This window comes from Lynx canadensis, chromosome B4, assembly GCF_007474595.2.
Source record: "Lynx canadensis isolate LIC74 chromosome B4, mLynCan4.pri.v2, whole genome shotgun sequence".
Classification (NCBI taxonomy): domain Eukaryota; kingdom Metazoa; phylum Chordata; class Mammalia; order Carnivora; family Felidae; genus Lynx; species Lynx canadensis.
Window position 1 is genome coordinate 31210970 of NC_044309.1, and position 22167 is coordinate 31233136.

The 22167-nt window shown below is 38.9% G+C and overlaps 1 protein-coding gene across 14 annotated transcripts in view; it reads right to left on the reverse strand.

Annotated features, from left to right (window-relative positions):
• The window catches only part of PARD3 (par-3 family cell polarity regulator), a 670780-nt gene that overhangs the window by 408777 nt on the left and 239836 nt on the right, over positions 1 to 22167 (reverse strand). The gene's annotated exons all lie outside the window — the stretch shown is intronic.

Below are 22167 nucleotides of genomic sequence, written 5' to 3' on the forward strand. Positions count from 1 at the left end.
CCCACTAAGCCTTCAGAGTAATTAGATTCCCAATTTAAGAGTAATGTTCAACTAATAGCCTTGAGTATGTCAACCACAAACCACAATGAAAATATGCAAATACTGTAGTCATAAGCTCTTGCCACTTGTCAGATATAATGTAAACCCCTCTCCCTCCCATCCCCATCACCAAGTGCCAGTGCTCTGTTTGTACCCATCCATGAAGTTACAACTACATTACACTACTGTTTAAGTGTTAATAAAAAGTAAGATTGCACAGTAAGATAGAAGAAAATAACTCTGAAATTGGTTAATCACATGTAGATAGGTTGACTCCAAACTGGAGGAGGTGGCATTTGTTGTGACTTTATCATGAACACATGCAGCTTTTGCTCAAAGAGATGATGGTGGGTAAAACTGGGAAAGAAGCCATATGAACCTCAGAATTAAATGTAATGATGTAATAACTAATTATTATGTAGACATGAAGGAAAAACTATTAAATCAATTTGTAAACTTCCTCATGACTGAACTTACTTTAATGACATAGAGACAATACTAAATCCTTAGTCATTCTCTGAGCCTTACTTGCTATCATGGTTCATTAAAAGCTCATTTAAATAGAGCTACTGTTTTACTGGTTGAGTAAGCAGAACAATAGTAAAAGAATATATTTGAGCCAATGATGTTTTATAATAGTAATACAAACTATACCAATGAAAACTAACTCACTGCAGGATAATCTCAAGCTCGCCACTGAAAAACTTTAAATGTTATATTCGCAAGATTAATTCCGTGCCTCATCAGCATTTCAAGAATTAAGTATATTTTATCTGATGAAAAAAAAAAAAAAGACCTACAGCTTTGAAAGGAATGCTAAAATGACATGTGCATGCTGAAAGCTAGCCACTTTTCTTCTGGCTAAGCTAAGAATGGCAAAGAGCCAGGGGTCCTCAAATCCACCCAAACTTCCAGCTCCACAGCTTGAGATTTTAGAGGCAGCTCATCTATTGAGCCTTCCCCACAGTGCCCCTCTCCCAGTCTTCCAACCTATATGGAAAGTAAGATGTGGAAGTAAGATTCAACAACAAGGTGTTTTAATCTGTACACAATTTAATGCGTAACTACTAATACGTGTTACATATTGATTCAAAAATAGCTATTCAGGAATAATAGGAACAGCTGCATTAATGAACAGGAAATGACAGACTTCCTCAAGAGTAATGTCTACTATGAATGCCATGATCTGGGATGTGGGGATCTAAATTTTAAAAAATAAAGGTTTTATTAAACAAAGTCAAACATGGAGGAAATGCGGCATAAGGAGACAAGCCAAAACCATACACACATAGCCTTTCAATGTCTTGCTCTGAACTGTAATCAAAAGATACATTACCATAAGCCACAGCACCAATTGTGATGTTATTTGAGCTTTAATGAGAAAATGATACGTCCAATCCTGGTCCCACAAAGATGTGCCATTGCCTCCTTCACTCCCAAGTCTATTGTGGGGAATAAGCTTAGGAATTCCCTGAACTTGCACAGATGGGTTAACAAGGCATAAAGAATTAGAAAGCCACAGGATGAACACACCCAAGCTTGGGTAAACAAGATTAGGTAAACAGGGCAAAGGCCCCCAGGTATAGGAATAGGAAATCTCAGGATGAAAACATTTAAGATTAGGTAAACAAGATTTAAGGGTGGAAGCACCTTCCAATTTAGTACAATAGTAGAGAGCTGCTTTCACTAGAAGGAAAGACAAAAAACAGGTAAACAGGGCTATAGACAGGAGCAGGGCAAAGTTGCCCAGAGCTGAGCTAATCAGCAAAAGAAAGGTGCCTTGTTGACCCTGAGGTAGCACACTCGGGTCTTTCTTGTCCCCTAGACCAGTTTAGGTAAACAAAGGTGGGACCTCATGCCTGCTGTAAACAACCTTCCACCCAGCACCAGAATTGTGTTTTGTATTGACCCAAAACCCTAACACCGCATATCTTCAAAACCCCCTTTCCCCCACGGCCATGAGTTAATCTTCAAGGTTTCATTGTCTCTTTGTGCATGTCCATCATGCTTGTAAGCCTTCTGATCCTAATAAAAACAGAGCAAGGACCCTAACTGGGGCTCTTGTCTCCTCCCGGACATTAGCCTCTCTTGCATTTCAATCCTGCCTCTTCTCTCTTGGACAAGAGAGAACTCCAAACCCAGAGTCTATGACTGTCTATGTCACCATCCTCAACTCCCCCCCAATTCCTGACCCAGACGCCTAATGGATAAGAAGCTGCCGATGTGATTCCTCGGCCCAGAAACACAGCACCATAATTCCACTGGGTAGGATCACAGAGTCTTAAAAAGTAAGAGCTTATGCCCTACTCTCTTGTGCATCTGTATTTCTGCCTCCATTTGGTGAGTCCACCAAAGCACAGTTGGGCCCTTTGGTTACGAAGGTGCCTTTTAGTTTTACCTCCTCAGCCAGCCAGGTACATTAAGCCAGGGCCTATTCCGTTGACCTGAAAACCTTGTCTCAATGTGCCCAAACCACTCCTCCTTCCACCATACAACTAACAAAATACAAATGTTTACATCAGAGAAAAGGAGTAGTCCTGTGGAAGCCTGCAGTTGTTACTGCATTCTCCTAGCAACTCGCACCATACAGCTCTGTGCTGGAGTTTGTACCAGGTACTTTCTGGCACACAGGAGCAATCAGCCAAAGTCAGTCTTTCATCAAGTAACACCATCTCACAGAACTTACACAATCACATCCTTTCCCTAATCAACCCATCACTGATTCTATTGTTGAACATATGACAAATGACTCATCACTAAAATTTTTTGCCAGTCAAATCTTGTGAACTATATATAACACTTCATTATTATTTTTTTTTTTTTTTTTTTTGGCAATCAGTAGTGGAAAACTTCCCATCCTAAAATAGAAATTTGAAGGATCACTTCCTCAGTTCTAAATTTTGCAAATCATGTTTAAAATTAAAAGCACAAGAAAAGAAAATTTGGCTGTGGCTCCAGTCAAGTGATGCAGAAAACATCTCAACACAGTTTTCTACCTGGAGAAGGTGCAACAGAGGCAGGTAAGTCACCCTCTCTGGCATTTAAAGACAAGATAATGTTCCTACTCAAATAACCGGCCTTGTTTCCAAGGCAACTTGCCATTTGTATAGGGAACTCATGGGGGGGTCAGTAATCCCTTACCTGCTGACTTCACAATTTGAAGGAGACCCCCACTGATGTCTCAGCTTCCATCTAAGAGCATCATCAGAAAAAAGCGACTCTAACTGAAGTAAAGGAAGAAAGGAATTCAGATGACTCTATTAAGACTTTGGGGAGCTGGGGATCTAGGGAGAAAAACAGTGCCCTAGGAAAAGCAAGCTAGAAGAAATGGGAGTTGCTGTTTAACAGTGATTTATTTTCCAGTGAAGGTGCATAAAATCCCACTACTTCTGTTCCCTCAAAGTTCTGAATGAAAGTTCAGTTTACACTGATACATAATAAGAAGTCACTATTCATTCTGACAACCACAAGCGAATATTAGCAAAAGATCAAAGTTCAATAAATTTGTTTTGTAAAATATAACGTTAATGTTACATTACAAAATGCCTTTCAGTTTAATTTGCATGCAAAAAGGATAAGTGTGATTTTTAAATATCCACCCAGAGGCAGAGATGAAAAACTTCAAACATTTTCTGACTCCTTTTTGCTACACTCATTATTTCAATACCTTCTACAAAGGAGAGATAAAGGTGTCCTTGACATTAGCCTAAATTATCTTCAGTATGCAACACAATGCTGATTAAATTAGGCTCATTTTAATGAGTTGGTTTTAATAAACTAACTGGCAGGTTTATTCAAAAAGTAACTAAATAATGAAATTCTTTATAACAACTCTTCATTAGTATAACCTGTTTCAGCAATTTTTTTTAAGTGAACACAGAATAAATACTAATTGTATGTCAATCCCTTCTCCCTCAGATTTGACAGACAAAAGAAATAGCAAGTTAGACATTTTCCCAATTCACACAGAAGTTTAATACTGAAACTTAATGCAAATCCTTTGAAATCTAGTACCATCTGACAGATGTAGGTAGTCAAGGCCAAAGAGCTTGGAAACCTTCGTTTTTGTGGAAAACCTATTCTGAGGAATGCCAAAGCCTCTGCTTTCCTTTCGCTTACTGCTCACACACAGAAAACGACACCATCCGTGCCCCGAACAGTGGAAGTGGAGTCCTGTTTAAGCTGTTGTTTGCAGTGCTCTCCACTCGTTTCATTACCATAAGGCTGTGAATTTTGAATTGGCTCCCCAAAATTAGTAAGGCTCAGAGAGGTGATTCACCACTTGTATGATCCTGGGGAGATCCTTTTTTATTTTTATTTATTTTTGTTTATTTATTTTGAGAGAGAGAGAGCACACACATGAGTGTACATGTGCACATGCTGGTGAGGGGCAGAGAGAAAGAGAGAGTGAGAGAGAGAGAGAGAGAGAGAGAGACAGAGAGAGAGAGAATCTCAAGGAGGCTCCACCCTGTCAGCACAGAGCCCCACGCAGGGCTCCATCCCACAAACTGTGAGATAATGACCTGAGCCTAAATCAAGAGGGGCATTTAACCAAGTGAGCCACCCAGGAGCCCCGACCTTGGGCAGTGTGAACATTCTGGGTCTCAGCACTGATAGGGTTGTTACATACCCTATTTAATTCTGACAAACTGCACAGAACAGTTTGCAAATAGCAAGTACTCAAGACATGTTACGTATTATTATTATTTGAGAGAGTTTCAAGAGACTGAGGCTATCAACAGAGGAAATGAAGGGCACTGGGATGAAGTTAAACCACATGAACTGTACCCTGAAAACTGTGGGGCATCCTTACATGCACACCAGTTTAATTTGCATTCATTCTGCAGGTTTCAAGGACTATGAAGAAAGGACGAGAAGGTAAACAAAGCTCCTTGGTCCAACAATGAAGAAGTCATGACGGGTAGACTAACAGAAAGGTGGTGGAGTGACAAGAGAAATAAAAAGTATAATTATTAAAATGCAGAATTGAGGGGCGCCTGGGTGGCTCAGTCCGTTAAGCGTCCAACTTCGGCTCAGATCATGATCTCACAGACTGTGGGTTTGAGCCCCGCATCGGGCTCTGTGCTGACAGCTCAGAGCCTGGAGCCTGCTTCAGATTCTGTGTCTCCCTCTCTCTCTGCCCCTCCCTTGCTCATGCTCTCTCTCTGTCTCTCAAAAATAATAAATAAAAACGTTAAAAAAAATTTTTTTTAATGCAGAATTGAGACTTACTTAAAATGATTTGGTACATGCTGGGGCTGGTACTGTGAAAGAGGGGATCAATCTGAAATGTTTAGGTTTGTGGCTTGGGTGACTGGACAGAGAGCAAGGACAAGGACAAAGAAGTCTGGGATGAAAAGTGATGCATTCACTTAGAGGTGAAACTATCCTAGCTCCAGTATCCACTTCCCAGAAGACAAATGGAAACGGGAGTCTGTGGTGCCAAGGGGAGTTCTTGGCTAAAAAAAATATAAATGGGCAATGCCAGCACGTAGTGGTAGCTGACGCCATGAGTTTAGTTAAGGATCCCATTCTGAACATGGAGCATGTGCAGAAGTCAGGACCAAAGCCTGAATAAAGCTGAGACTGCAGGTTTCTCTTCCCTCCCTCCAATTCCACCTTTGAAGAAATCTGGGAAGACCAAAACTGGGAGGGTAAAAGCATGATGGAGTAGGAACCAGTAGTAGCTAAATATTATCAAGGAGGTATATTAAAAGATTCTCAGGAAGGTTAGATCAATACATATTTTCAACGTGGGACCTAAAGTTATTTCACACCAATACTAAAAATAATTTCAATAATAGGAGATATTTTAAAATATGAAGAAACTTAAGTTTTAGTCCGCTGACGAGGTGAATAGACAATCAAATATTTGTTCAAATAACACTGAGCAGATTAATTCATCTTTACAACAATAAGCTTAACAGATGAGGATTCTGTAACCAGTTCTTGAGTTTCTTGTGAAAGGGTCAATTTCATTAATCTTTTGCTCCTGCCTAAAAGGTGCCCCAATAAACACATGTTGAATTAATATCACTTATTCTATATATTTTGCAATCCCTCTGAAAAGTGTAGGCATGTTACTACAAGTAGCTAGTGTATTACAAGCCCTCTGGGCATCATCCCCTAACCTCACACTTTTGCTTATATCCAGAAAATCAAGCTCTTTTCACAGCCTACAAAAAGAGAGAGATATTGTGGCTTGTATATTAGTTCAAGGAATACCAATTCCCCATGCCAGAGTCCTCCTACTTTTCAATCCTCTATGATCCAGATGTAATTGATCTGTGAAGCCAAATGTATGTTTGAAACAGGCTGAGCCTAGAATTTCAGGAAACAGTAGATTAATGCAAAATAAGAGCCAACTCCTGTTGTTATAACCCCTGACCCCTCTGGTCTCTGGTTTCTACCTGTCTTATGGTACTATTTCTGATAAAGAACTTTGCACCTGCTTAGAAGGCTACCATTCATCACCTGTTTCATTTACACTTATTCTTTCATACCCTGTGGCCTAGTATGTGCCAAGAATTGTGTGACACACAAAGCCATGAACCTTCTCCACAGAAAAAAATGCATAGAGGCACTGAAGTCTGGATATAGTTTCAGCAGATTCACAAACCCCTGCTTTAAGATAATAAAAGAGACTATTAAAAACATATTTTCTGGGGGCGCCTGGGTGGCGCAGTCGGTTAAGCGTCCGACTTCAGCCAGGTCACGATCTCGCGGTCCGTGAGTTCGAGCCCCGCGTCAGGCTCTGGGCTGATGGCTCGGAGCCTGGAGCCTGTTTCCGATTCTGTGTCTCCCTCTCTCTCTGCCCCTCCCCCGTTCATGCTCTGTCTCTCTCTGTCCCAAAAATAAATAAACGTTAAAAAAAAATTAAAAAAAAAAAAACATATTTTCTGATACTCAATTAAATACCAACACACATTTCTTAAATTCTATTACATCACTCTGACACCACAAAGTTACATATTAGCAGAGTATAAATCTCTTCTAAATATTCTCAAATTCTCTTTATTTTTACCTTGCAGTATTCCAGTTTGTTTTTCTGCTCTGTCTTCCCATTTTGCTACATAAGTGTTCAAAGTTAAAACCTAGAAACAAGGAATCCCTTTACATCGATTAGAAGAAAAATAAGAGTCATAACACAAAATTCCTGGGTATTAAAAAATGTGATTATGATAATAGCAGCAGCAATAGCAATGGAGTGATATTAATGGCAGTAGCTACCATTTGTTACCACTACTGTGTTTAGACCTATTACCCATTGTTTTATTTATTCCTCAAAATACACACAGTACTACTATCATATCCACTTAATACCCAGGGAAACTGGAAACCCACAGGGTTAAGTTCTACCACCACTTCTAGTGGTAGAACTGCCCAAGTGTACTTGAAGCCAATGGCTTTACCTAGAATCACTACATGACACTGTCCACCATACAACTTCCACCATGGCCAAGAACCAGAGGGCTCAAGGATGGCCACATCAAGGAAAAGGAGAGCCACAAGTCTTCTTGTAAAGGGAGACCTACAAGATAAGTGCCAAGAGACACAATCTGTGTGTCACTTTTCACATAAACTCAGCCTTCCCTAAACATTTACATCTAACAGAATAATAACAAAATAGCCATCTGCAATGCTACCTTTCAGTACAAATGCTCAGCTTCAGAAGGCACTCAGCAGGCTGCCATGAGATGGTAAACACCCCAATTTCCATGAGGAACTGCATTACAATTTCAACCACACCACACAAGTTAGCTTTTAGGAGATGATCTTAGACAGCAACAACTGCCAGTGTTAGGAGGTGTCGAAATACAGAAGGGATCTGAACGCTGAGAGCCTACAGAAAGAAGTCAGTGCAGGTGAACTGGCATAAAAGAGCTGAGGGACAGAACAAGGTGCAGCCCTCAAGGACAAGTGGGCTTTTTCAAATGAAGGGTGGCAGAAAAAAGCTAAGATGACAGCATCTGAAGTCTGCAAGATGTTGGCTCAAATCCAAGCTCTACCACTAACTAGCTGGGTGGCACCGGGCCAGTTACCTCTCTACGCCTCAGTTTCTCTTCACCCAGAAAATGGAGGTGATAGTGATGCCAACTTTTGTGAAGCTGTGATAAAACTCGTGAGGCTCTTATGAGCATACCTGACTGAGCCTGTAGGTGTAAATGCTGAGCAAGAGAACAGGCCCAAAGCCAGTGAGCACAAGAGCCAGTGGTGGCTGATGTTGCCGTCTTCATTGGAAGCCTCATGTTCTGTTTATTCTGAAGACTAAGTGTATTACTGGGCAGGATACTCAGGGCTTAAAATAATATTAAGTTCAGCAAAAATACCACTTAGCAATTTAGAAAAACTCTATGTGACTAACTAGTTGCTTTAAATACATTCCTACATTTCTTCTCTGTAGGTCTTGGAGAAGTCTAACGGTATGAGAAGAAACAGGTAAAGATGGGTAAGATTACAGCTTGTAACACAGAAACAAGACACAAAAAGTGCTAAGGGCTGGGAACTGGACCAAGGGGCTTATCAGAGAATGCTATCTCTGTGCACACCAAACCCAGAGCCTGTGGGACACAGAGCACTGGCTACTTCCTGTAACAGGGCTACAGAAAAGGCTCTGAGACAGTCCATGCAATGGAAGGAGTTTCTTCCGGTGTCTTATGTGACTAAGGACAGCAACAGATATTAAAAAGGAGCAGTGTTAAAGAAAAACAATTTTAAAAACTAATATCCAATTTGTGGTATCCTGAAAATATATTTAGGTTTTAAAAAGCCAAATCTGAGCACACTTAACTCAAAATGCTCAATAGTTTGTTGGTATTGGCACAAAAACATTTTTCATTCACAGATACTAAACCTGCTGGGCAATTACCCTAACCAGTTTTAGGTACACGAATTACATCAGTGTTTTGTTGGTGTTTAAAAACAATATGACAGTGAAAGTATAGGGCATTCTGTAGACAAAAGGACAATGAAATGTTCCAAAAATACTCCATCCCAGCTTCTTCAAAACGAATTCACTATGGTGCCAGTTACACCATTCAGTTCAATCCCCAAGTTAAAACCTACATTTCCATAAATTGGAGCCAATAAATAGATCTTCAGGATAGCATAAAAACATTTGAAATATTCAGGGAGTTTTCACTGCTCTCCTCAAATACAGAAGTATATATTAAAAAGTATTTAAATCACTGAGTGTTATGTCTTCAAATCTACAGAGACTCAAAAATTTACAAAACAAGAAAATCTGGAGAAAAGCTAAGGCTACATTAATAATCACCCCCACAATCTAGGGAAGGAGTAATGGAGTGGAACAGTACTTCTTCTCTATACCAATATGTCTCAAATACCATCAACCTATGAAGGAGTCATGAGGAATAAGGACTTAGCTCATTAGATCATTAAGCATTCAATATTCTAAAGATATTATTAGAAAAACTATTGCGAGACATTATAAGGAAATATAGCACGGATCCATTATTTCCCGTTGATCATCACATTTCCTTGTTTAAGGTCCTGAAAAGCTCCCATAATCTTTTAGAAGAGTGTCTGCACCAGAATACCAACCACCACTGGGGAATCCTAAATTCCAGATTCCACTGTTCATGACTGAACCTCTGCAGTGACACTCTGGTACCTCTGGGAGGGCACCGTGGTCTCAGAACATCACCCTGTTCTCCTCTGAGGAAGTCAATATAGTCAATACCTTGGACAGGAGACAGTAGATTTAAAACATAATATGAATAACCAAAGGAATGAAAGAAAATGTAAAAAGTAATAACAGTACCAGAAGAGCTACCATAGGAAACTGTAAGCCAAGACATGACGACACTGGGTATTCACAGACTGGAGAGCAGACCAATCTAGACTGTGAGCACTGTAGGGTCCACATTCCTCATCAATAGTTTTATCTCTGAAATCATAGAACATGCTGAAAAAGTCTTAATGACCCATACGCTAGAAACTGCTCAAACAATAAAAATCACTCTCACACAAAAGACACCCCACAGACCACATACTACTGAAGAGGCATAAGAGCAAATGCACAAGAGGCTATTGCTGAGACATTTAAAAACAGGTCTTACATTTCTACACACTAACCTAAAAGAGAGGGAAATAGAGGCTCAAAAACTGGTCAAATTAGTGTTTATTTTAAAACACAAATCTGATTAGACAATTAACAACAAAGTTGCCAGAAATAAAAACAGACTTCAAGTAAACAAATCATTAATAGGCTGTTGTTTTTTCTATGGAAAAAGAACATTATATATAAAATGCCATCACCTAAAAACTGACCTGATTCAGTCCTGTCAGACAGTGAAATACACTTAGGCAAGTGGTAATTTATGAGGGGAAAAAAGTCACTTCACAAACTGTGACATGTTTCCAAGTGTAATAAATGAACAAAATGGAATATTGCACAAGATTGAAATCTTTAATACTATTCATGCAGAAAGGCTGAAATTAACTTCTATATAATATTGTTAAAGTATAAGTTAAATTCACTCAGTAGTTTCCCCTCATAAAAAGGTAATATTAATGGAAAAATCCCTGAAATTAGTGATTCAGAGCTCCTGGTGTCAAATATTCCCAGTGGAACCTTAAAAACTGTTAGAGAGTCAGGAAATCTGCGTGTCCAGCATGTGCGTGCACTCTGGGAAGACTGGCTCAATGCCTCCCGTTCCCTAAATGGCTTCATTTCCGGACGCTAGCACTAGCTGAAGTCCCTCAGATATATGCTCACTGATAAAAAAAAAAAGACACAAGATGCAAGAGGTGCGCAAAGAAATGGGTGATGACTGACTGATAAGAGTACACGTGAAGTACTGGACAGAAAAGAAGCTTTGCAAAGACACAAACATCAATATCCAAAGTCCTGTGTGGACATGCATTTCTACTGCTGGAAATCGCTATTCAGAGGTAGCTGTCAGTTTCGTTCCATTTCCTGGGGTATGAGCTCATAGGGCTGGACTTGAAAACTTGTGGCCTCTGTACCATCATTGCATGGTAGGCTACAGCAAGCACAGAGTAAAAAGAGCAGCAATAGAAGGCTGTGCAGAAAAGGGAAGAATCAGGATCTGCTGGGATGAAACACCGGGAGAGGTGGGGCCAAAAAGCTGGGTGGGAAGAATGAAGCACAGGATGAGTCTGTAAGGGGGGAGGGAGTCACAAGGCAAGAGGCTTCTGGAAAGAAGAGCCACCACACAAATGCAGGAGCCATGTGACTCTCCTGTAGGGCAGTCATGATCCCAGTAGGATAACATGTTGAGTTTATTCTTTCATATGGAGAAAGCAAACACACAGGCTCTTGCAGACATGAAATAAGAAATCTTGATTTGCAAACAAGTAATACAGCCTCACAATGCCTTTTCCACAATTCCAAAATCAAATGGCTCCAGAAACAAACCTTTTCTTCATAAGTTAGTAAGAAAGTACATTTGCCGGCAAAAGCTAACCTGAACTGATGTAAAATTGTGTATAATATGTATTTACGTAAATAGGTGAATACTCACATGTCTAAATCAGATTCTAAAATCAGAAAAAACTCTGGATTCTAATGCCTGGCCATAGGGATTTCAGGCAAGGTATTGTGGTACTCTCAGTGCTGTGCTGGAGTGGTTCTGGCTCTCAAAAACTGATTGTTAAGTTTTCAGGACTTCCGTGAGTACACTGCCAGCAGAGTCATTATTAAAAATTAAATTGTACAAATTTACAATGAAATGAACTAAATTAAAGTAAAATGTAGCAAATACTTAAGACTCATCATCACTTCTTAATTACTCTCTTTTACCTCATGTATGGTCTAAAAGTTATTTATGTCCACTGCTTCTGTACAGGAGAAACACTCTAGAATGGTATATGACTGTGTTTCCCAACTCCACACTCAGTGACATCACACTGGCTTCCTGAACTAGGCCATGGCAGAGTACTTACATCACATAAACTGGCAAACACTACATTAACAGTGGGTTGTTAAGCATTTGCAAATCCACCAGTGCTGGAGGCTCTCTTGAAACTATGAAGACAAAGATGAATTCATGACTACCTTGAGAATCTTACATTTAGAAATGTATAATAGATCAATAGAGGCCAAAATTTGGGAGCCAGAGTCCATGAAGCAGAAGTTTTAAGAACCACAGCACCCCCTCCCTGCTGTTTGGTTTGCCATTAGGTGACAAGCCCTATAAGCAGACTTCTTCATGCTGGTCTTCCACCCCAGTCCCAGTGCATTAAATTAGAAGTTAAGCTCCCAACCTCTAGCATGCACTCGAGCAGGGATTGTTGTCCATTTTATTCAATGCTACATCCCAAGGGCCTAGCCCAGTGCCTTGTACACAGTAGGTACAGAGTAAATATTTATTGAAGGAAGGAAGGAATTTTCCCAAGCACCATGTGGTTCAAGACACACTGTATTTCAGTCCCATAAGGTAAGAGAAATTGCCAGTCAAAGAGACCATCTGTTAAACCTCTTCTAGTATGAGAATTCACGGGGGGGGGGGGGGGGTTAGGAGGTGGGGGTAGGTAAGGAGGATGAGTACTCCATTATATTCATAAAGACAGAAGTATATAATATTTCCTTTACTTTCTGGTTTAAATAAGTTTTTGATTGAGTCTGAAATCTATTATTTGCAATATTATTTCTATGAAAAAATAACAACGTTCCAAATAGTTTATTTTAAAATGAAGTGTTAGAACACAAACCCATTCCTAAGTTGGAGACATCAACCCTGTATTTACAGTCACCATAGCAACTTTTTCATCAAGCTCTCAGAGTCTTAATTTTACACAGAGGTAAAATCTTAAAAAAAAAAAAAAAAAACACAAAACAAGACACCAAAAAACCAAAAACACTACCGTTCAAAACAATTAAATAATCAAAAAATCCATAAATACATATTCAAAATAATATAGAAAATGCAGAAGCTGATTTTCAGAAGATAATCTTTCTTTTCAATCTTAACACATTATTTATAAGGCACTTGGAAGATTTCATATTTATTGCAAAAGAAACCTTCATCCTGCACATAACTGCAGTATAATTGATATTTCACACATGGTATTTGCATAAGAAATACAAATGCAAAGAGAAGGGAAGGATTTCCAACACTTAAGCACCTAACATTATAAGTGCTTCCTGGACAGAAAGGAAAATGTAAATCTCTCGAATCTGTAGTATGAGACTCAGAAAGACTTCCACCCCAAGATCCAAGCTATATTCCTAAAGGGATAACAAAATTGTCTTGTTCTCTGAATCATCTTCAGATGAATTCTAAAATTACAGGAAACTTTCAATTTGAGACTTATACAAACAGCTATAACCCAAGTTGGCACAACCCTGTCATGCAGTCAGCATAACGTTTGTCTCCTGAACAAAGGCGGCCATAAGTTTAGACCACACCACTGAGGATCTGTGTTGCATGTCAGCTGCCACATAACTGGGACGAGGGCCAGTAGGCAGTTCTGGTGCCTCGACCCCAGCTATTTGTCAGAATCATTGCTACATATAACATGCAGTGGAAGCCTGTCTAAACAACCTCAACCTTAGTGTGCCTCACTTTAAGGAAACCCACATAAATGAAAACAGCAAATCTTTATCCCACCTATAGTTTTAAGTGACTACTAAGTGCCATAGGGACATAATCCACCCAGAAAAATGTCCTTACTATGTTTTTAAAACAAAATGGTATAGGGGCGCCTGGGTGGCGCAGTCGGTTAAGCGTCCGACTTCAGCCAGGTCACGATCTCACAGTCCGTGAGTTCGAGCCCCGCGTCAGGCTCTGGGCTGATGGCTCAGAGCCTGGAGCCTGCTTCCGATTCTGTGTCTCCCTCTCTCTCTGCCCCTCCCCCGTTCATGCTCTGTCTCTCTCTGTCCCAAAAATAAATAAACGTTGAAAAAAAAAAAATTAAAAAAAAATAAATAAAACAAAATGGTATAGGGGTGCCTGGGTGGCTCAGTTGGTTAAGCGTCCAACTTTGGCTCAGATCATGACCTCATGGTTTGTGAGTTCAAGCCCCACGTCAGTCTCTGTGCTGACAGCTCAGAGCCTGGAGCCTGCTTCAGATTCTGTCTGTCTGTCTGTCTCTCTCTCTGCCCCTCCCCTGCTTGCAGTCTGTCTTGAAAATAAACATTAAAAAAAATTGTTTCTTAAATCTTACAACATAAGATGATAAGTGAGGAGGGGAAGACCAGGAAGAAAAAAATAAAGAAGGAAAAAGACCAAACCAGGAAAACACGAGAGAAACTGCTATTCACCATGCATGCTTTTCAAACCACAAAGCAACATGGAGTTTTCTTATTGGATGCTGCTAAGCGTGCCACCTGCAACCTGTTCGCAGACAGAGGCCTTAACAGGAAACGTCAGACTGGTGAAGGACAGGGCACAGACAAGCTGCTATTTGCTTTTCACACTGCTGAGGAAGAGAGACCACACAATAGAACAACAAACTGTAAAGTTCTAAGTTAAGGATTTTGTTAAAAAATTTTTTTTAAATCACAGATTGATAAATGTTAGTCATTATATTTAAGAGAATCGTAATTACATTCAAACCAAAAGTTGCTTGCTGTCACTAATGAGATCTCAGAGCATGCGAATTATTTCAGAAGCAGTGGCTAGTGTCCTAGGATGCATTTTTTTTCATCATGTGCATTAAGCAGAAATTTTATCAGAAGGCCAATTAATAGTCAATGTAATAGCTTTGTGGAAGGAGTACTAAATTAAGTGTGTCAACACCATGTATTTGGTGCCTGCCCCTGTCTCACACTCATCAAGAAAATTACATGAGTGACGCTCCATTCCCAGAGATGATTCCCGGATCACTGGCAACTCACAATACTGGGTTGACAATTCCAGTTGTTTTAAACATCTGGTAGAAATAATGCCATTAAAAGCTTAGTTCCTGCAGATCTTTCACGAGTAAGCTAACACAGAAATTAACTAAAACTCTCAGCCTAACATTATTTAAAATTATGTATTTTAAAATTCCAAAAATATACATACATACATAAAATTCTGAAAACAAATCCATTCTCAAATGAACTTGATCCATTATAAACACATACAGAGAGTCCACATCAAAGGAAAACAACTTTTATCAAGTAGCTTTCATTAAAATTAAGCCAATATTATATGCCTATACTAAAATGTTATCAAACTCCTCAAAAATCTAGATCACTCTAGCCCTAAAATAACTAGTTAATTCCAGCATTAAATTTCTGTAATAATCCAAAGCAAATAAAATTTGACTAGAGAAATGGGACTAGGTGATAATAAGTTTTTCCCAGAAATGATCTAAATATTGTCCATGCAGGTGGTTAAAAAGAAAGGGTTATATAAATTTCCTGGTTCCAAATAACACCTGCCCTTATAGTACCCTAACCCAGAGGTTCTCAAAGTGTGGTCCCTACCGCTAGCATCATCTCCTGGGAATTTGTTAGAAATACAAATACTCAGGCACCTCCTCAAACCTAAGATGTCAGAAACTCTGGGGCTGAGGCCTAGAAATCTGTGTTCCTGCAAACCTTCCAGGCAATTCTAACACAAACTCAGGTTTGAGAAACACTGCCCTAACATCCTAGAGACAGTAAGATGAGACCAAAGGACGAGAGCAGAGACTAACTGGAGTGTTTAATAACACATATTGTACTAAGCAACACCCATGATTTAGCTCATTTACTCTTATAATAATTTTATGATATAAAATTATTCTCACTTACAGTGGAACAACACTGGCTTGCTGACATTAAGTAACTAAACCAAAACTCTGAGAGGCAACGTAAAGCCAAAGTTTACTGTTAATCACTAATACTTGCCCACAGGCAAGGAGTATTTCTCTCCCTCTCTGCCCTCAGACTAGTGAGTTCACCCACTCAATAAATTACGTAAGATTTTAGGAAATGAATAGGTTCTGTTCATTTCAGTCTTCTATCACATGTGCTTCAAAACCACACATGTGTTGATGCCATTCCACTCCTCAAAAACTAGGCAGGGCATTCACTTCAGATGGCCATTTGGTTTCTCTTTCATCAGTTCAAATTTGTATTTAATGGCTTCACTAAAGAATAACTTACACATAGCCCACCTCACCATCCTTGCAATTTGATCACTTCATCCTGAATCCAGGCAAAGGGTCCATAGCTGGTCTATCCCTAAGCAAAACCAATTTCCCCCATCTAAAGGGACTAGTCGGGGAGACAGAACATAACAGGCACTCTGGGAGTACAGCCTCTACCCCACACCCTCTCAGACCTCTGGGAATGAGCAATGTGAAGGCCCAAACACCACTGCTGGCACTTGTCGACACAGAAAAACACACGGACAAGACGTCAGTAAGGATCTATCCACATGGATGTTAAAAGGAAAAATATTTATAATGGGTCTATTAGAAAGCTGGCAAAATACTCTTAACTGTATACAGTAGGAGACATGTTAAATCACTGTACATCCACTGCATTTAAAACCTATATAACTATTAAAATACATATCAATAGGCATGGAAAGAAAACCAAACAATATACACCAGAATATTAACATATTCTATTAAATATTTAATATTGCAGAATTACAGGGGATATATTTTCTATTTTATGCTCTTTTGTTTTTCACCTCCTTACAATATTAGCGAGTTTGTAATGCAGAAATATATTATGATACATTTAAATTAGAAATTAATACAATATATATACGTTCTGTCTTTTTAGAAGCTAGAAAATTATCAGCATATATGTTAATATTAAAGTAATAATGAAAAGCAATCTTAAAGTTTGAAGTTAACAATTTATATTAACAGCCAAAATGTGGCACGTTTTAATGAAACTCACTATTACGAAACTCTGAATATATTAGATGAATACATTTTTGTACAAAGAGGAAAATTAAATACTTTGCAGATTATAGCAATTTCCAATAGCCATCTCATCAACAAGTTTCAGGGTTCCGCTGGGAATAAATACATAGCTTTTATTTTCACTAGAATTAACTGAGCTGCTTTCCTCTTCTTTCATATTGTTTTAGATATTTAATTTATTCTTGCTGTTCAACATAATGAATGAATAATACATTAGAATTTAAGACCATCCTAGAAGGACCCCTGACAGCCAGATAAAACATGGTTATTACTGTCAGAACACAAATGAAATAATCTGAAAAGACAAAGAATTATTAGCCCACTGTCTAGTTTTCAAACACACAAAAGAAACAGTTTTTTTTTATTTTAAACTTACTCTAAAAAGTTATTTTAACTCAATTTAGTTATTCAATATTTGACAAATTTCCTAGTCTAGAATGGCTAATGAAACTTTGAAACCGTCACGCAAATTTATGCAATAGGTGACATTATTGAACAGTTCATCAAAAAGTTAGGGGGATATTCCCATTGTCCACCCATTCAATTCAATGAACATAAGCAATTTCTAGTAATTTACAAGAGGAAATATATTTAGAAACAAGACTACTTAATCTGCTTAGTTTCTGTATTTTCATACAACCATTTAAAAATAGAACAGTGGGGATTTCAAAGTCAGAGATACACAGCATTTTTTACCATACATTTTAAGCATAAACAACATAAATAATCTGCCAGAATCACGCCACATCATTTTCCCCCTTGGGAAGATTATAAATGTTACACATACCATATGTATTAAATAATTATGACTGGAGATAATCACAGCACACATAAAACGTATGCATCACTGCCAAGAATTTGTCTAGAGATTTATTACATTGAGACATACAGCTTTTAAACTCTGTAAGGAAATCACATGTTTAGCTCTTAATATCCCACAGAAATGATAACCAAGGTTGGGGGAGGGGACAGTACGCACTTGGGTGAGTCTGCAATCACACGGGTATGACTGAGAACTTTCTTCTTACAGCATAATCTGACATCTGTTGCTCAAGTGGAGGCTCAAATTAATAATGAGAAAAAAAACACACTGTGCAGACAGGAAAAAACATATTGCAGGCAATGACTATGCTTAAAAATGGCTAATTAACCAGTAAATTTTGACCATCGGTTCTAGTAACTACTGAAAAATTAGCCTACATTAAATAAAAAATTTCCCATGACTTCATAAATGTTGTACTTCTATGGGTTCTAAAGCTAATGACATGGTGACAGACAAGTTATAGAAAAGGGTTGCCGTCCTCAGGCAACTCAATTTCTATTGATCAAGCACACAGTCCTTCCATTTGATGTTTAGGTTACATCAGGTAACCAGCCTATAGTTTAAAAACTTATTTGAAAAAGCAGTAACATTTATGAACCTTCGATATACTCAATGTTTGTAAGTCAAAACTCTAACTCTGTTTTTATAACTCATTTCCTACAGAAGTCTGTCCTCTATTTAAAGTAGCATGAAATTCATTACAAAGATAGAACGATACATGATGGGATGAGTTTTGTTGTTGTTGTTGTTGGTGGTGTTGTGTTAAGGTGGTTTTCTGCATTACGTCGAAAGCTAGCCAAACCTTGAAATCCACTGATGCAATTTTGCCTTTTCATTACATCGGCTGCTATTTTAGCAACAAAATATTTATACCTCCTAAAATACATTGAACTTCAGCACTTGTTAGAGTTGTATTTAGAAGGTTTTATTATTTTTTTGTAATTGTCATCCTAGTATCCTCAAACAGCAATACATTTCATTGAAATACTATAGACAGAAATTTTATTTAAAAAGGTGAAATCACGGGGCACCTGGGTGGCTCAGTTGGTTGGGCGCCCAAATTTGGCTCAGGTCATGATTTCACGGTTCATGAGTTTGAGTCCCATGTAGGGCTCTTTGCCTGGAGCCTGCTTCGGATTTTGCACCCCCCCACCTCTCAAAAATAAACAAACATTAAAAAAAAATTTTTTTTAAGTGAAATCACTATGCATTCATCTTTTGATGGATAATGTTCTTTCACTCACTCCTTCTATTGGAAAGGTAGCCTGCAGTACTCTGACCTCTCTAGAAGAAGGTTCTAGTGACAAAGACTAGACAGAACAAGTATCTGAGCCAGTCAACACTTCTGCTTCCTCTGGGTGACCATGCCCAGACAGTTCAACAAGTAGATACCATCTCACAAAGAAGAGTGCACTCTGTCAACAAAAATCACGCTATCTTCAATCAATGTTGCCAAGGATCTAGTAATAAGGCAAGAATTTTTGCTGGACCCTCTCACAGTTAAGCCAACTTAGTGAAAAGAAAATCCCACAAGCTCTGTGAAATCAGCCATGGTTCATTTGTTGATTCCTTAAAAAGGCAGTTAAGTACCTGTCTGTGCTATGGCTGGATGCACTGACATACACTGAGAAAGACACAGTCCCTGTGTGTCACCATATAATATGCAGATCATTGCAGAGACTCTCTGTCTCTAATGTATTGGAACTTATACCACATATAGAAACTGAATCTTTCCCTTACATTATGGTGAAACATAAAAAATCTCAAGGAAATCATGTCCACAGAGGCTTAAAGAAAAAAAATGTCCCTCCTCAGGGCTTATATATTTTTAAATCACTCCATATTTGGAGATAATTAGCATTTTTTTCCAATGCAGAAAAAAAGAAATCTTTGTTGTGTTCTTTTAACTATAATTATTTAAAAATAAAACGGCAGGAGTACGAAAAATTAAATTTTTTCACCTCAAAAACAGAATGTTTTTCATCAAATAATCCATCCATTTTTACCTAGCCACTACTCTTACAATGTTTCTGGACAACTGCAATCTAAAACATCATAAGGACAATGTATTGTATTACATAGGCCCTTCACTTTAGAACAAGAGCTCTACTCATGTATGTCAACTTAATGCCATGAGTACTAGAGAGATTCTCTCACCATTATTGAGCTCTCCAGAGCCCCAGCTATAAAAATATGTTAGAACTGAATATCTTCTTCAAAATGCATGCAAAAAAGACTGGCCCTAAATCAACTGAAGATATATTAAAAAAAAAAAAAAGTCCCATATAAATTATGTTAACACACATTGAAATTTCATAGCCCAGTATTTATAGCCAAGCCAAATCACAGAAATTTGCATAAATAGACCTCAAATGAGGGTGAGAAATGTTCACATTCTGATGTACACAGCTGACCAGTTTGGTTTCTCTGGGAAGCAAGGTAGGATGACATGGCCACCAACAACAACAGCCGATCCTGGGAACTGTTTTTAACTAACTTAGCAACCAAACAATCAAAATATCTTAAAAGTGACACATATCCTACACAAATAACAGTTTTCTAATCCACTGAGTACATTCACTTCCTCAAATATACACAGGTAACAGAATCTAACAGTTTGCTTTAGTATGAAAGAGGCCGGGACTTCTGCCCCTACATCTAGCTCTAGGCTTAAGGTATATCAAGAGAGCTAAGAAATTTGAACCAGTTACATCTACACACTAAAAATACTAGGGGCGCCATTTTAAGCAAAATACTAGGGGCACCAGGGTGGCTCAGTCGGTTAAGCATGTGACTCTTGATTTAGGCTCAGGCCATGATCTCATGGTTTTGTGAATTCAAGCCCCATGTCGGGCTCTACACAGCTGGCAGTGTGGAGCCTGTTTGGGATTCTCTCCCTCTGCCCCTCCCACACTCATGCTGAGTCTGCCTCTCTTAAGCAAGGAAGGGAGGGAGGGAGGGAGGGAAATATTAAGGAGGAGTACTAGAAGTAAGGCCCAGTGAAGTGTAAGTCCCCAGCCACCCAGCTCTGGACCAAGACCCAGACACCAAGCAAGGATCAGTCAAGGCAGGAGGAGCCATAACAGTTCAGGTGGGCACAGAAACTTCTCCACAAATAAGCAAATATTATAGCTTTGGTTTTGGTCACATAAGGATGATAGGCATCAGAAACATCAGCCATAAATGGGGAGAGAGGCAAAACCAGTCTGTTCCCAAAGGCCTTTCCAAGGCAAAGGAAGGACACCACAGGCAGAAGGAACTGTGACTTCACCAGGATTGTTTGATGCATTTGGGAGAGACAAAAATCTCTTAGAACAGCAGAGCAGCAATGTTATTTTATTGTTACCCCAAACTTTGCTCTTTTTTTCTTTTCCTTGGCCGTGCTACAAAAAAGAACTGCTCATTGAGACCTGAGGTAAGAGAAAGACACCATATAACTGTGCATATTCAAAATTGTGTCTTGGGCAACAGTGTCTCTAAAAACACCTATAATCACACTTTGGACTCAGTGCTTCACAAAATAAATTAAAAAAAAATTCTCAAGCAAATTATCATTTAAATCTTAGTATTCAGGAATCAAATATTACATTCAACTGACTTTAAGCTTTAAGGAGCTTTAGGAAATGGACTGAGAAAGCACTTAAAATGTCAAGATAACTATCATTAGAATATAACAGTAAAACCTGCTGAAACTTTATATCAATGATCCCTTGAAAGGACTCTTTGCCCTCAGATAAAGCAGCAAACACTCAAACATGCTATAAAACAACGCTACATGATACAACGAAACAAATGCACTATGTGACTGTTCTTTAAAACAGACTGACATACACGCTGGGTGATATTCTGGTGAGAACTGAAGACAAAGGTGGGAAATCATGATGAATCAACCTTTCAGCTCTTATCTGCAGCCAGGTTCAGAGCCGGGAAATGACAAACCACATGCTGCACTGGTTGCCAGACAGGGTTCCTGGGTTCAAGCCACCAAAGGGGCATATGGACGGGAAGCTCCCAGGTCTCCTCTCCAGTCCACTGAATCCGAGTTCCCAGAGTGGGACTCCAAAGGAGCCATACAAAAAAATGGCCTGGGGCCGTGATTCCCAGACAGGTTTTACAGTCGGAGAAAATAAGGCCTTTGAAGGTCTTTGAACAACAACAGAATAATTGCAAAAAATGGTATATCGAATAAATGAGCAGTCTCCGATGAACTACAAAGAGGTAAAGAAAGATAAACGGGTGAATGTAAAGGAGGTCTGGCTCAGTGGAACACGCTCAATGTGCCCAATGCATGTTTTCTATGGAACATTCTAATGACAGCAAATTACCATGAAAGAAAATTTGGGAAGAAAAAAAAAGCACAGAACAATAAGCAAGAGACAGAAAAGCTTATATTAATCAAGTATCTGCGTTTTGGAAGAGAAGTCTTGTTTTTGTTTTTGTTTTTTGTTAACCCCACTGGACCA